The sequence below is a fragment of the Triturus cristatus genome, chromosome 11, assembly GCF_964204655.1.
Source record: "Triturus cristatus chromosome 11, aTriCri1.1, whole genome shotgun sequence".
Lineage (NCBI taxonomy): Eukaryota > Metazoa > Chordata > Amphibia > Caudata > Salamandridae > Triturus > Triturus cristatus.
This window is the reverse complement of record NC_140594.1, coordinates 1,143,870,533-1,143,882,535: the sequence shown is the minus strand read 5'-3', so window position 1 is coordinate 1,143,882,535 and position 12,003 is coordinate 1,143,870,533. Positions and strand designations below refer to the sequence as shown.

General features: G+C 45.5%; 3 non-coding genes across 3 annotated transcripts; all 3 read right to left on the bottom strand.

The window, feature by feature from the left end:
- Positions 1-3,672: 3,672 nt before the first annotated feature.
- On the bottom strand, positions 3,673-3,744 carry TRNAG-UCC (transfer RNA glycine (anticodon UCC)). Its single transcript has one exon. It is a non-coding gene; the product is annotated as a tRNA-Gly (tRNA).
- A 4,697-nt stretch (positions 3,745-8,441) lies between these two features.
- TRNAG-UCC (transfer RNA glycine (anticodon UCC)) lies at positions 8,442-8,513 on the bottom strand. The gene has a single exon. It is a non-coding gene; the product is annotated as a tRNA-Gly (tRNA).
- Positions 8,514-10,034: 1,521 nt separating this feature from the next.
- Positions 10,035-10,106, bottom strand: TRNAG-UCC (transfer RNA glycine (anticodon UCC)). The gene has a single exon. It is a non-coding gene; the product is annotated as a tRNA-Gly (tRNA).
- Positions 10,107-12,003: the final 1,897 nt, after the last annotated feature.

Genomic DNA, 12,003 nt, shown 5'->3' with positions numbered 1-12,003 from the left:
GGCTCTTTCCGTGGAAATCTGGCACTTGGAGTCCTCTCAACTTGCCCTCTGATAAAACATTTTTCTGAGCCGCAGTTACATCCGATGGTTACAAGGTGGCGCTGCATTCAGGTGAGAGCACAAGTATGCACAAAATCTTGGGGACTTTTGCCAGATTTATCGGTGGATCTTGCCTATTATTTTCAGAGGCTAGATATCGCCTATAAATGCTTTTTAAAATAGGGATGCTGGGGTTATAATGTCTGGTCGGGGCTCAGCCCTTTCATTGCCTGCCCCCAGCAAAATATTTATTATCAGCACATGTGAGTGCTGAGTGCTTTATGGAAAATAGCATATATTGGGACAATGAATGTAGCAGATGAGGCGATCGAGATGTCTACCTACGTGTTTGTTTATTTTTTTATATAACGGCTGATTATTCTGTTTCTGATATTTCAGTTTTGTGACATGTTGCATTAAAATATATCCTGCTTGGAGAATATATAAATATTTGCACTGCGTTGGCCGGGAATCGAACCCTGGTCAACTGCTTGGAAGGCAGCTATGCTCACCACTATACCACCAACGCCCTCTGATGTGTGTCCTCTAGGTTCCAGATGTTACAACGCCGAGTGCAGTGGCAATCTTGCACCCGTTCCAATGGTGCATTTGGTGTGGATTCCAACATGAAAAGCAGTAGAAATTGTCTTGCAGAGGGTAAAGAACTGGGGATTGAAACCAAGGACAAAGCTGTGCAGAAGAGAAGAAATGGAAAGCAGCAGTACAAATAGTGGAAATGAGCATATGGGCAGCATCGGAAGCAAAGCAGCGAAGAGAAAGGGAGTAAATTCCATGAAATGCATAGGAGATTGATAAAAGCAGAACAAAAAGGGAAGAATGAAATTCAAAGCATGCCCCGAAAAACGTGTGAAGGTCCCACCTGTCATTTATGCTTCTAATTGGGTATCTTTACTTTCAAAGTATAGGGTTGATCCTTTGACGATCACTCTCTTGATTTACAGCAGAGACAGATAGTTGAGAAGTCTTTTCTCACATAGCTAGCACAAGCCTGCGCTTTTCCTTGCTGGCAGGGTGGAAATGACAGATTAGTCCTAGGAAGAAAAATCAAGCAATATTAGCAGAGGATGGTTTCGATCCATCGACCTCTGGGTTATGGGCCCAGCACGCTTCCGCTGCGCCACTCTGCTCCCTTGTGAAAGTGCTCTCTTTATGCAGAGGAGGAGCTTTCAGCGGAGTGGCAAGGGATTGGTGGGGCTCTCTCCTCATTTGCCTAAGCACATCGCAAGGTATGCTGGGTACAGAAAATCTTCATCTTCCCCACTCACATTCAGTCATAACTGAAAGTGCAGACCCTCTTAGGAATTAGCCGTTTCAGGCCTTTACCAAGACAGCAGCTCTCTGTCCCTGTCCTTTCTCTGTGATCCTAGCACTAGCATACTCAGGATTTGGCTTTACCTGGGAGCCAGAGATCTACCCGGTGAGGGCTTGCCCGGTGTGAGGCTTTTGAGCGTTTGGGAGCGTTGAGGACGCTGGACAGGAAACTATGCCAATTTGAAGTATCCAACCTTCCTGCTGCAGTGAGAGTCTCTTTCCGTGGAAATCTGGCACTTGGAGTCCTCTCAACTTGCCCTCTGATAAAACATTTTTCTGAGCCGCAGTTACATCCGATGGTTACAAGGTGGCGCTGCATTCAGGTGAGAGCACAAGTATGCACAAAATCTTGGGGACTTTTGCCAGATTTATCGGCTGATCTTGCCTATTATTTTCAGAGGCTAGATATCGCCTATAAATGCTTTTTAAAAGAGGGATGCTGGGGTTATAATGTCTGGTCGGGGCTCAGCCCTTTCATTGCCTGCCCCCAGCAAAATATTTATTATCAGCACATGTGAGTGCTGAGTGCTTTATGGAAAATAGCATATATTGGGACAATGAATGTAGCAGATGAGGCGATCGAGATGTCTACCTACGTGTTTGTTTATTTTTTTATATAACGGCTGATTATTCTGTTTCTGATATTTCAGTTTTGTGACATGTTGCATTAAAATATATCCTGCTTGGAGAATATATAAATATTTGCACTGCGTTGACCGGGAATCGAACCCGGGTCAACTGCTTGGAAGGCAGCTATGCTCACCACTATACAACCAACGCCCTCTGATGTGTGTCCTCTAGGTTCCAGATGTTACAACGCCGAGTGCAGTGGCAATCTTGCACCCGTTCCAATGGTGCATTTGGTGTGGATTCCAACATGAAAAGCAGTAGAAATAGTCTTGCAGAGGGTAAAGAACTGGGGATTGAAACCAAGGACAAAGCTGTGCAGAAGAGAAGAAATGGAAAGCAGCAGTACAAATAGTGGAAATGAGCATATGGGCAGCATCGGAAGCAAAGCAGCGAAGAGAAAGGGAGTAAATTCCATGAAATGCATAGGAGATTGATAAAAGCAGAACAAAAAGGGAAGAATGAAATTCAAAGCATGCCCCGAAAAACGTGTGAAGGTCCCACCTGTCATTTATGCTTCTAATTGGGTATCTTTACTTTCAAAGTATAGGGTTGATCCTTTGACGATCACTCTCTTGATTTACAGCAGAGACAGATAGTTGAGAAGTCTTTTCTCACATAGCTAGCACAAGCCTGCGCTTTTCCTTGCTGGCAGGGTGGAAATGACAGATTAGTCCTAGGAAGAAAAATCAAGCAATATTAGCAGAGGATGGTTTCGATCCATCGACCTCTGGGTTATGGGCCCAGCACGCTTACGCTGCGCCACTCTGCTCCCTTGTGAAAGTGCTCTCTTTATGCAGAGGAGGAGCTTTCAGCGGAGTGGCAAGGGATTGGTGGGGCTCTCTCCTCATTTGCCTAAGCACATCGCAAGGTATGCTGGGTACAGAAAATCTTCATCTTCCCCACTCACATTCAGTCATAACTGAAAGTGCAGACCCTCTTAGGAATTAGCCGTTTCAGGCCTTTACCAAGACAGCAGCTCTCTGTCCCTGTCCTTTCTCTGTGATCCTAGCACTAGCATACTCAGGATTTGGCTTTACCTGGTAGCCAGAGATCTACCCGGTGAGGGCTTGCCCGGTGTGAGGCTTTTGAGCGTTTGGGAGCGTTCGGGACGTGAGAGGACGCTGGACAGGAAACTATGCCAATTTGAAGTATCCAACCTTCCAGCTGCAGTGAGAGGCTCTTTCCGTGGAAATCTGGCACTTGGAGTCCTCTCAACTTGCCCTCTGATAAAACATTTTTCTGAGCCGCAGTTACATCCGATGGTTACAAGGTGGCGCTGCATTCAGGTGAGAGCACAAGTATGCACAAAATCTTGGGGACTTTTGCCAGATTTATCGGTGGATCTTGCCTATTATTTTCAGAGGCTAGATATCGCCTATAAATGCTTTTTAAAATAGGGATGCTGGGGTTATAATGTCTGGTCGGGGCTCAGCCCTTTCATTGCCTGCCCCCAGCAAAATATTTATTATCAGCACATGTGAGTGCTGAGTGCTTTATGGAAAATAGCATATATTGGGACAATGAATGTAGCAGATGAGGCGATCGAGATGTCTACCTACGTGTTTGTTTATTTTTTTATATAACGGCTGATTATTCTGTTTCTGATATTTCAGTTTTGTGACATGTTGCATTAAAATATATCCTGCTTGGAGAATATATAAATATTTGCACTGCGTTGGCCGGGAATCGAACCCGGGTCAACTGCTTGGAAGGCAGCTATGCTCACCACTATACCACCAACGCCCTCTGATGTGTGTCTTCTAGGTTCCAGATGTTACAACGCCGAGTGCAGTGGCAATCTTGCACCCGTTCCAATGGTGCATTTGGTGTGGATTCCAACATGAAAAGCAGTAGAAATAGTCTTGCAGAGGGTAAAGAACTGGGGATTGAAACCAAGGACAAAGCTGTGCAGAAGAGAAGAAATGGAAAGCAGCAGTACAAATAGTGGAAATGAGCATATGGGCAGCATCGGAAGCAAAGCAGCGAAGAGAAAGGGAGTAAATTCCATGAAATGCATAGGAGATTGATAAAAGCAGAACAAAAAGGGAAGAATGAAATACAAAGCATGCCCCGAAAAACGTGTGAAGGTCCCACCTGTCATTTATGCTTCTAATTGGGTATCTTTACTTTCAAAGTATAGGGTTGATCCTTTGACGATCACTCTCTTGATTTACAGCAGAGACAGATAGTTGAGAAGTCTTTTCTCACATAGCTAGCACAAGCCTGCGCTTTTCCTTGCTGGCAGGGTGGAAATGACAGATTAGTCCTAGGAAGAAAAATCAAGCAATATTAGCAGAGGATGGTTTCGATCCATCGACCTCTGGGTTATGGGCCCAGCACGCTTACGCTGCGCCACTCTGCTCCCTTGTGAAAGTGCTCTCTTTATGCAGAGGAGGAGCTTTCAGCGGAGTGGCAAGGGATTGGTGGGGCTCTCTCCTCATTTGCCTAAGCACATCGCAAGGTATGCTGGGTACAGAAAATCTTCATCTTCCCCACTCACATTCAGTCATAACTGAAAGTGCAGACCCTCTTAGGAATTAGCCGTTTCAGGCCTTTACCAAGACAGCAGCTCTCTGTCCCTGTCCTTTCTCTGTGATCCTAGCACTAGCATACTCAGGATTTGGCTTTACCTGGGAGCCAGAGATCTACCCGGTGAGGGCTTGCCCGGTGTGAGGCTTTTGAGCGTTTGGGAGCGTTCGGGACGTGAGAGGACGCTGGACAGCAAACTATGCCAATTTGAAGTATCCAACCTTCCAGCTGCAGTGAGAGGCTCTTTCCGTGGAAATCTGGCACTTGGAGTCCTCTCAACTTGCCCTCTGATAAAACATTTTTCTGAGCCGCAGTTACATCCGATGGTTACAAGGTGGCGCTGCATTCAGGTGAGAGCACAAGTATGCACAAAATCTTGGGGACTTTTGCCAGATTTATCGGTGGATCTTGCCTATTATTTTCAGAGGCTAGATATCGCCTATAAATGCTTTTTAAAATAGGGATGCTGGGGTTATAATGTCTGGTCGGGGCTCAGCCCTTTCATTGCCTGCCCCCAGCAAAATATTTATTATCAGCACATGTGAGTGCTGAGTGCTTTATGGAAAATAGCATATATTGGGACAATGAATGTAGCAGATGAGGCGATCGAGATGTCTACCTACGTGTTTGTTTATTTTTTTATATAACGGCTGATTATTCTGTTTCTGATATTTCAGTTTTGTGACATGTTGCATTAAAATATATCCTGCTTGGAGAATATATAAATATTTGCACTGCGTTGGCCGGGAATCGAACCCTGGTCAACTGCTTGGAAGGCAGCTATGCTCACCACTATACCACCAACGCCCTCTGATGTGTGTCCTCTAGGTTCCAGATGTTACAACGCCGAGTGCAGTGGCAATCTTGCACCCGTTCCAATGGTGCATTTGGTGTGGATTCCAACATGAAAAGCAGTAGAAATTGTCTTGCAGAGGGTAAAGAACTGGGGATTGAAACCAAGGACAAAGCTGTGCAGAAGAGAAGAAATGGAAAGCAGCAGTACAAATAGTGGAAATGAGCATATGGGCAGCATCGGAAGCAAAGCAGCGAAGAGAAAGGGAGTAAATTCCATGAAATGCATAGGAGATTGATAAAAGCAGAACAAAAAGGGAAGAATGAAATTCAAAGCATGCCCCGAAAAACGTGTGAAGGTCCCACCTGTCATTTATGCTTCTAATTGGGTATCTTTACTTTCAAAGTATAGGGTTGATCCTTTGACGATCACTCTCTTGATTTACAGCAGAGACAGATAGTTGAGAAGTCTTTTCTCACATAGCTAGCACAAGCCTGCGCTTTTCCTTGCTGGCAGGGTGGAAATGACAGATTAGTCCTAGGAAGAAAAATCAAGCAATATTAGCAGAGGATGGTTTCGATCCATCGACCTCTGGGTTATGGGCCCAGCACGCTTCCGCTGCGCCACTCTGCTCCCTTGTGAAAGTGCTCTCTTTATGCAGAGGAGGAGCTTTCAGCGGAGTGGCAAGGGATTGGTGGGGCTCTCTCCTCATTTGCCTAAGCACATCGCAAGGTATGCTGGGTACAGAAAATCTTCATCTTCCCCACTCACATTCAGTCATAACTGAAAGTGCAGACCCTCTTAGGAATTAGCCGTTTCAGGCCTTTACCAAGACAGCAGCTCTCTGTCCCTGTCCTTTCTCTGTGATCCTAGCACTAGCATACTCAGGATTTGGCTTTACCTGGGAGCCAGAGATCTACCCGGTGAGGGCTTGCCCGGTGTGAGGCTTTTGAGCGTTTGGGAGCGTTGAGGACGCTGGACAGGAAACTATGCCAATTTGAAGTATCCAACCTTCCTGCTGCAGTGAGAGTCTCTTTCCGTGGAAATCTGGCACTTGGAGTCCTCTCAACTTGCCCTCTGATAAAACATTTTTCTGAGCCGCAGTTACATCCGATGGTTACAAGGTGGCGCTGCATTCAGGTGAGAGCACAAGTATGCACAAAATCTTGGGGACTTTTGCCAGATTTATCGGCTGATCTTGCCTATTATTTTCAGAGGCTAGATATCGCCTATAAATGCTTTTTAAAAGAGGGATGCTGGGGTTATAATGTCTGGTCGGGGCTCAGCCCTTTCATTGCCTGCCCCCAGCAAAATATTTATTATCAGCACATGTGAGTGCTGAGTGCTTTATGGAAAATAGCATATATTGGGACAATGAATGTAGCAGATGAGGCGATCGAGATGTCTACCTACGTGTTTGTTTATTTTTTTATATAACGGCTGATTATTCTGTTTCTGATATTTCAGTTTTGTGACATGTTGCATTAAAATATATCCTGCTTGGAGAATATATAAATATTTGCACTGCGTTGACCGGGAATCGAACCCGGGTCAACTGCTTGGAAGGCAGCTATGCTCACCACTATACAACCAACGCCCTCTGATGTGTGTCCTCTAGGTTCCAGATGTTACAACGCCGAGTGCAGTGGCAATCTTGCACCCGTTCCAATGGTGCATTTGGTGTGGATTCCAACATGAAAAGCAGTAGAAATAGTCTTGCAGAGGGTAAAGAACTGGGGATTGAAACCAAGGACAAAGCTGTGCAGAAGAGAAGAAATGGAAAGCAGCAGTACAAATAGTGGAAATGAGCATATGGGCAGCATCGGAAGCAAAGCAGCGAAGAGAAAGGGAGTAAATTCCATGAAATGCATAGGAGATTGATAAAAGCAGAACAAAAAGGGAAGAATGAAATTCAAAGCATGCCCCGAAAAACGTGTGAAGGTCCCACCTGTCATTTATGCTTCTAATTGGGTATCTTTACTTTCAAAGTATAGGGTTGATCCTTTGACGATCACTCTCTTGATTTACAGCAGAGACAGATAGTTGAGAAGTCTTTTCTCACATAGCTAGCACAAGCCTGCGCTTTTCCTTGCTGGCAGGGTGGAAATGACAGATTAGTCCTAGGAAGAAAAATCAAGCAATATTAGCAGAGGATGGTTTCGATCCATCGACCTCTGGGTTATGGGCCCAGCACGCTTACGCTGCGCCACTCTGCTCCCTTGTGAAAGTGCTCTCTTTATGCAGAGGAGGAGCTTTCAGCGGAGTGGCAAGGGATTGGTGGGGCTCTCTCCTCATTTGCCTAAGCACATCGCAAGGTATGCTGGGTACAGAAAATCTTCATCTTCCCCACTCACATTCAGTCATAACTGAAAGTGCAGACCCTCTTAGGAATTAGCCGTTTCAGGCCTTTACCAAGACAGCAGCTCTCTGTCCCTGTCCTTTCTCTGTGATCCTAGCACTAGCATACTCAGGATTTGGCTTTACCTGGTAGCCAGAGATCTACCCGGTGAGGGCTTGCCCGGTGTGAGGCTTTTGAGCGTTTGGGAGCGTTCGGGACGTGAGAGGACGCTGGACAGGAAACTATGCCAATTTGAAGTATCCAACCTTCCAGCTGCAGTGAGAGGCTCTTTCCGTGGAAATCTGGCACTTGGAGTCCTCTCAACTTGCCCTCTGATAAAACATTTTTCTGAGCCTCAGTTACATCCGATGGTTACAAGGTGGCGCTGCATTCAGGTGAGAGCACAAGTATGCACAAAATCTTGGGGACTTTTGCCAGATTTATCGGTGGATCTTGCCTATTATTTTCAGAGGCTAGATATCGCCTATAAATGCTTTTTAAAATAGGGATGCTGGGGTTATAATGTCTGGTCGGGGCTCAGCCCTTTCATTGCCTGCCCCCAGCAAAATATTTATTATCAGCACATGTGAGTGCTGAGTGCTTTATGGAAAATAGCATATATTGGGACAATGAATGTAGCAGATGAGGCGATCGAGATGTCTACCTACGTGTTTGTTTATTTTTTTATATAACGGCTGATTATTCTGTTTCTGATATTTCAGTTTTGTGACATGTTGCATTAAAATATATCCTGCTTGGAGAATATATAAATATTTGCACTGCGTTGGCCGGGAATCGAACCCGGGTCAACTGCTTGGAAGGCAGCTATGCTCACCACTATACCACCAACGCCCTCTGATGTGTGTCCTCTAGGTTCCAGATGTTACAACGCCGAGTGCAGTGGCAATCTTGCACCCGTTCCAATGGTGCATTTGGTGTGGATTCCAACATGAAAAGCAGTAGAAATTGTCTTGCAGAGGGTAAATAACTGGGGATTGAAACCAAGGACAAAGCTGTGCAGAAGAGAAGAAATGGAAAGCAGCAGTACAAATAGTGGAAATGAGCATATGGGCAGCATCGGAAGCAAAGCAGCGAAGAGAAAGGGAGTAAATTCCATGAAATGCATAGGAGATTGATAAAAGCAGAACAAAAAGGGAAGAATGAAATTCAAAGCATGCCCCGAAAAACGTGTGAAGGTCCCACCTGTCATTTATGCTTCTAATTGGGTATCTTTACTTTCAAAGTATAGGGTTGATCCTTTGACGATCACTCTCTTGATTTACAGCAGAGACAGATAGTTGAGAAGTCTTTTCTCACATAGCTAGCACAAGCCTGCGCTTTTCCTTGCTGGCAGGGTGGAAATGACAGATTAGTCCTAGGAAGAAAAATCAAGCAATATTAGCAGAGGATGGTTTCGATCCATCGACCTCTGGGTTATGGGCCCAGCACGCTTCCGCTGCGCCACTCTGCTCCCTTATGAAAGTGCTCTCTTTATGCAGAGGAGGAGCTTTCAGCGGAGTGGCAAGGGATTGGTGGGGCTCTCTCCTCATTTGCCTAAGCACATCGCAAGGTATGCTGGGTACAGAAAATCTTCATCTTCCCCACTCACATTCAGTCATAACTGAAAGTGCAGACCCTCTTAGGAATTAGCCGTTTCAGGCCTTTACCAAGACACCAGCTCTCTGTCCCTGTCCTTTCTCTGTGATCCTAGCACTAGCATACTCAGGATTTGGCTTTACCTGGGAGCCAGAGATCTACCCGGTGAGGGCTTGCCCGGTGTGAGGCTTTTGAGCGTTTGGGAGCGTTCGGGACGTGAGAGGACGCTGGACAGGAAACTATGCCAATTTGAAGTATCCAACCTTCCAGCTGCAGTGAGAGGCTCTTTCCGTGGAAATCTGGCACTTGGAGTCCTCTCAACTCGCCCTCTGATAAAACATTTTTCTGAGCCGCAGTTACATCCGATGGTTACAAGGTGGTGCTGCATTCAGGTGAGAGCACAAGTATGCACAAAATCTTGGGGACTTTTGCCAGATTTATCGGTGGATCTTGCCTATTATTTTCAGAGGCTAGATATCGCCTATAAATGCTTTTTAAAAGAGGGATGCTGGGGTTATAATGTCTGGTCGGGGCTCAGCCCTTTCATTGCCTGCCCCCAGCAAAATATTTATTATCAGCACATGTGAGTGCTGAGTGCTTTATGGAAAATAGCATATATTGGGACAATGAATGTAGCAGATGAGGCGATCGAGATGTCTACCTACGTGTTTGTTTATTTTTTTATATAACGGCTGATTATTCTGTTTCTGATATTTCAGTTTTGTGACATGTTGCATTAAAATATATCCTGCTTGGAGAATATATAAATATTTGCACTGCGTTGGCCGGGAATCGAACCCGGGTCAACTGCTTGGAAGGCAGCTATGCTCACCACTATACCACCAACGCCCTCTGATGTGTGTCTTCTAGGTTCCAGATGTTACAACGCCGAGTGCAGTGGCAATCTTGCACCCGTTCCAATGGTGCATTTGGTGTGGATTCCAACATGAAAAGCAGTAGAAATAGTCTTGCAGAGGGTAAAGAACTGGGGATTGAAACCAAGGACAAAGCTGTGCAGAAGAGAAGAAATGGAAAGCAGCAGTACAAATAGTGGAAATGAGCATATGGGCAGCATCGGAAGCAAAGCAGCGAAGAGAAAGGGAGTAAATTCCATGAAATGCATAGGAGATTGATAAAAGCAGAACAAAAAGGGAAGAATGAAATACAAAGCATGCCCCGAAAAACGTGTGAAGGTCCCACCTGTCATTTATGCTTCTAATTGGGTATCTTTACTTTCAAAGTATAGGGTTGATCCTTTGACGATCACTCTCTTGATTTACAGCAGAGACAGATAGTTGAGAAGTCTTTTCTCACATAGCTAGCACAAGCCTGCGCTTTTCCTTGCTGGCAGGGTGGAAATGACAGATTAGTCCTAGGAAGAAAAATCAAGCAATATTAGCAGAGGATGGTTTCGATCCATCGACCTCTGGGTTATGGGCCCAGCACGCTTACGCTGCGCCACTCTGCTCCCTTGTGAAAGTGCTCTCTTTATGCAGAGGAGGAGCTTTCAGCGGAGTGGCAAGGGATTGGTGGGGCTCTCTCCTCATTTGCCTAAGCACATCGCAAGGTATGCTGGGTACAGAAAATCTTCATCTTCCCCACTCACATTCAGTCATAACTGAAAGTGCAGACCCTCTTAGGAATTAGCCGTTTCAGGCCTTTACCAAGACAGCAGCTCTCTGTCCCTGTCCTTTCTCTGTGATCCTAGCACTAGCATACTCAGGATTTGGCTTTACCTGGGAGCCAGAGATCTACCCGGTGAGGGCTTGCCCGGTGTGAGGCTTTTGAGCGTTTGGGAGCGTTCGGGACGTGAGAGGACGCTGGACAGGAAACTATGCCAATTTGAAGTATCCAACCTTCCAGCTGCAGTGAGAGGCTCTTTCCGTGGAAATCTGGCACTTGGAGTCCTCTCAACTTGCCCTCTGATAAAACATTTTTCTGAGCCGCAGTTACATCCGATGGTTACAAGGTGGCGCTGCATTCAGGTGAGAGCACAAGTATGCACAAAATCTTGGGGACTTTTGCCAGATTTATCGGTGGATCTTGCCTATTATTTTCAGAGGCTAGATATCGCCTATAAATGCTTTTTAAAATAGGGATGCTGGGGTTATAATGTCTGGTCGGGGCTCAGCCCTTTCATTGCCTGCCCCCAGCAAAATATTTATTATCAGCACATGTGAGTGCTGAGTGCTTTATGGAAAATAGCATATATTGGGACAATGAATGTAGCAGATGAGGCGATCGAGATGTCTACCTACGTGTTTGTTTATTTTTTTATATAACGGCTGATTATTCTGTTTCTGATATTTCAGTTTTGTGACATGTTGCATTAAAATATATCCTGCTTGGAGAATATATAAATATTTGCACTGCGTTGGCCGGGAATCGAACCCTGGTCAACTGCTTGGAAGGCAGCTATGCTCACCACTATACCACCAACGCCCTCTGATGTGTGTCCTCTAGGTTCCAGATGTTACAACGCCGAGTGCAGTGGCAATCTTGCACCCGTTCCAATGGTGCATTTGGTGTGGATTCCAACATGAAAAGCAGTAGAAAGTGTCTTGCAGAGGGTAAAGAACTGGGGATTGAAACCAAGGACAAAGCTGTGCAGAAGAGAAGAAATGGAAAGCAGCAGTACAAATAGTGGAAATGAGCATATGGGCAGCATCGGAAGCAAAGCAGCGAAGAGAAAGGGAGTAAATTCCGTGAAATGCATAGGAGATTGATAAAAGCAGAACAAAAAGGG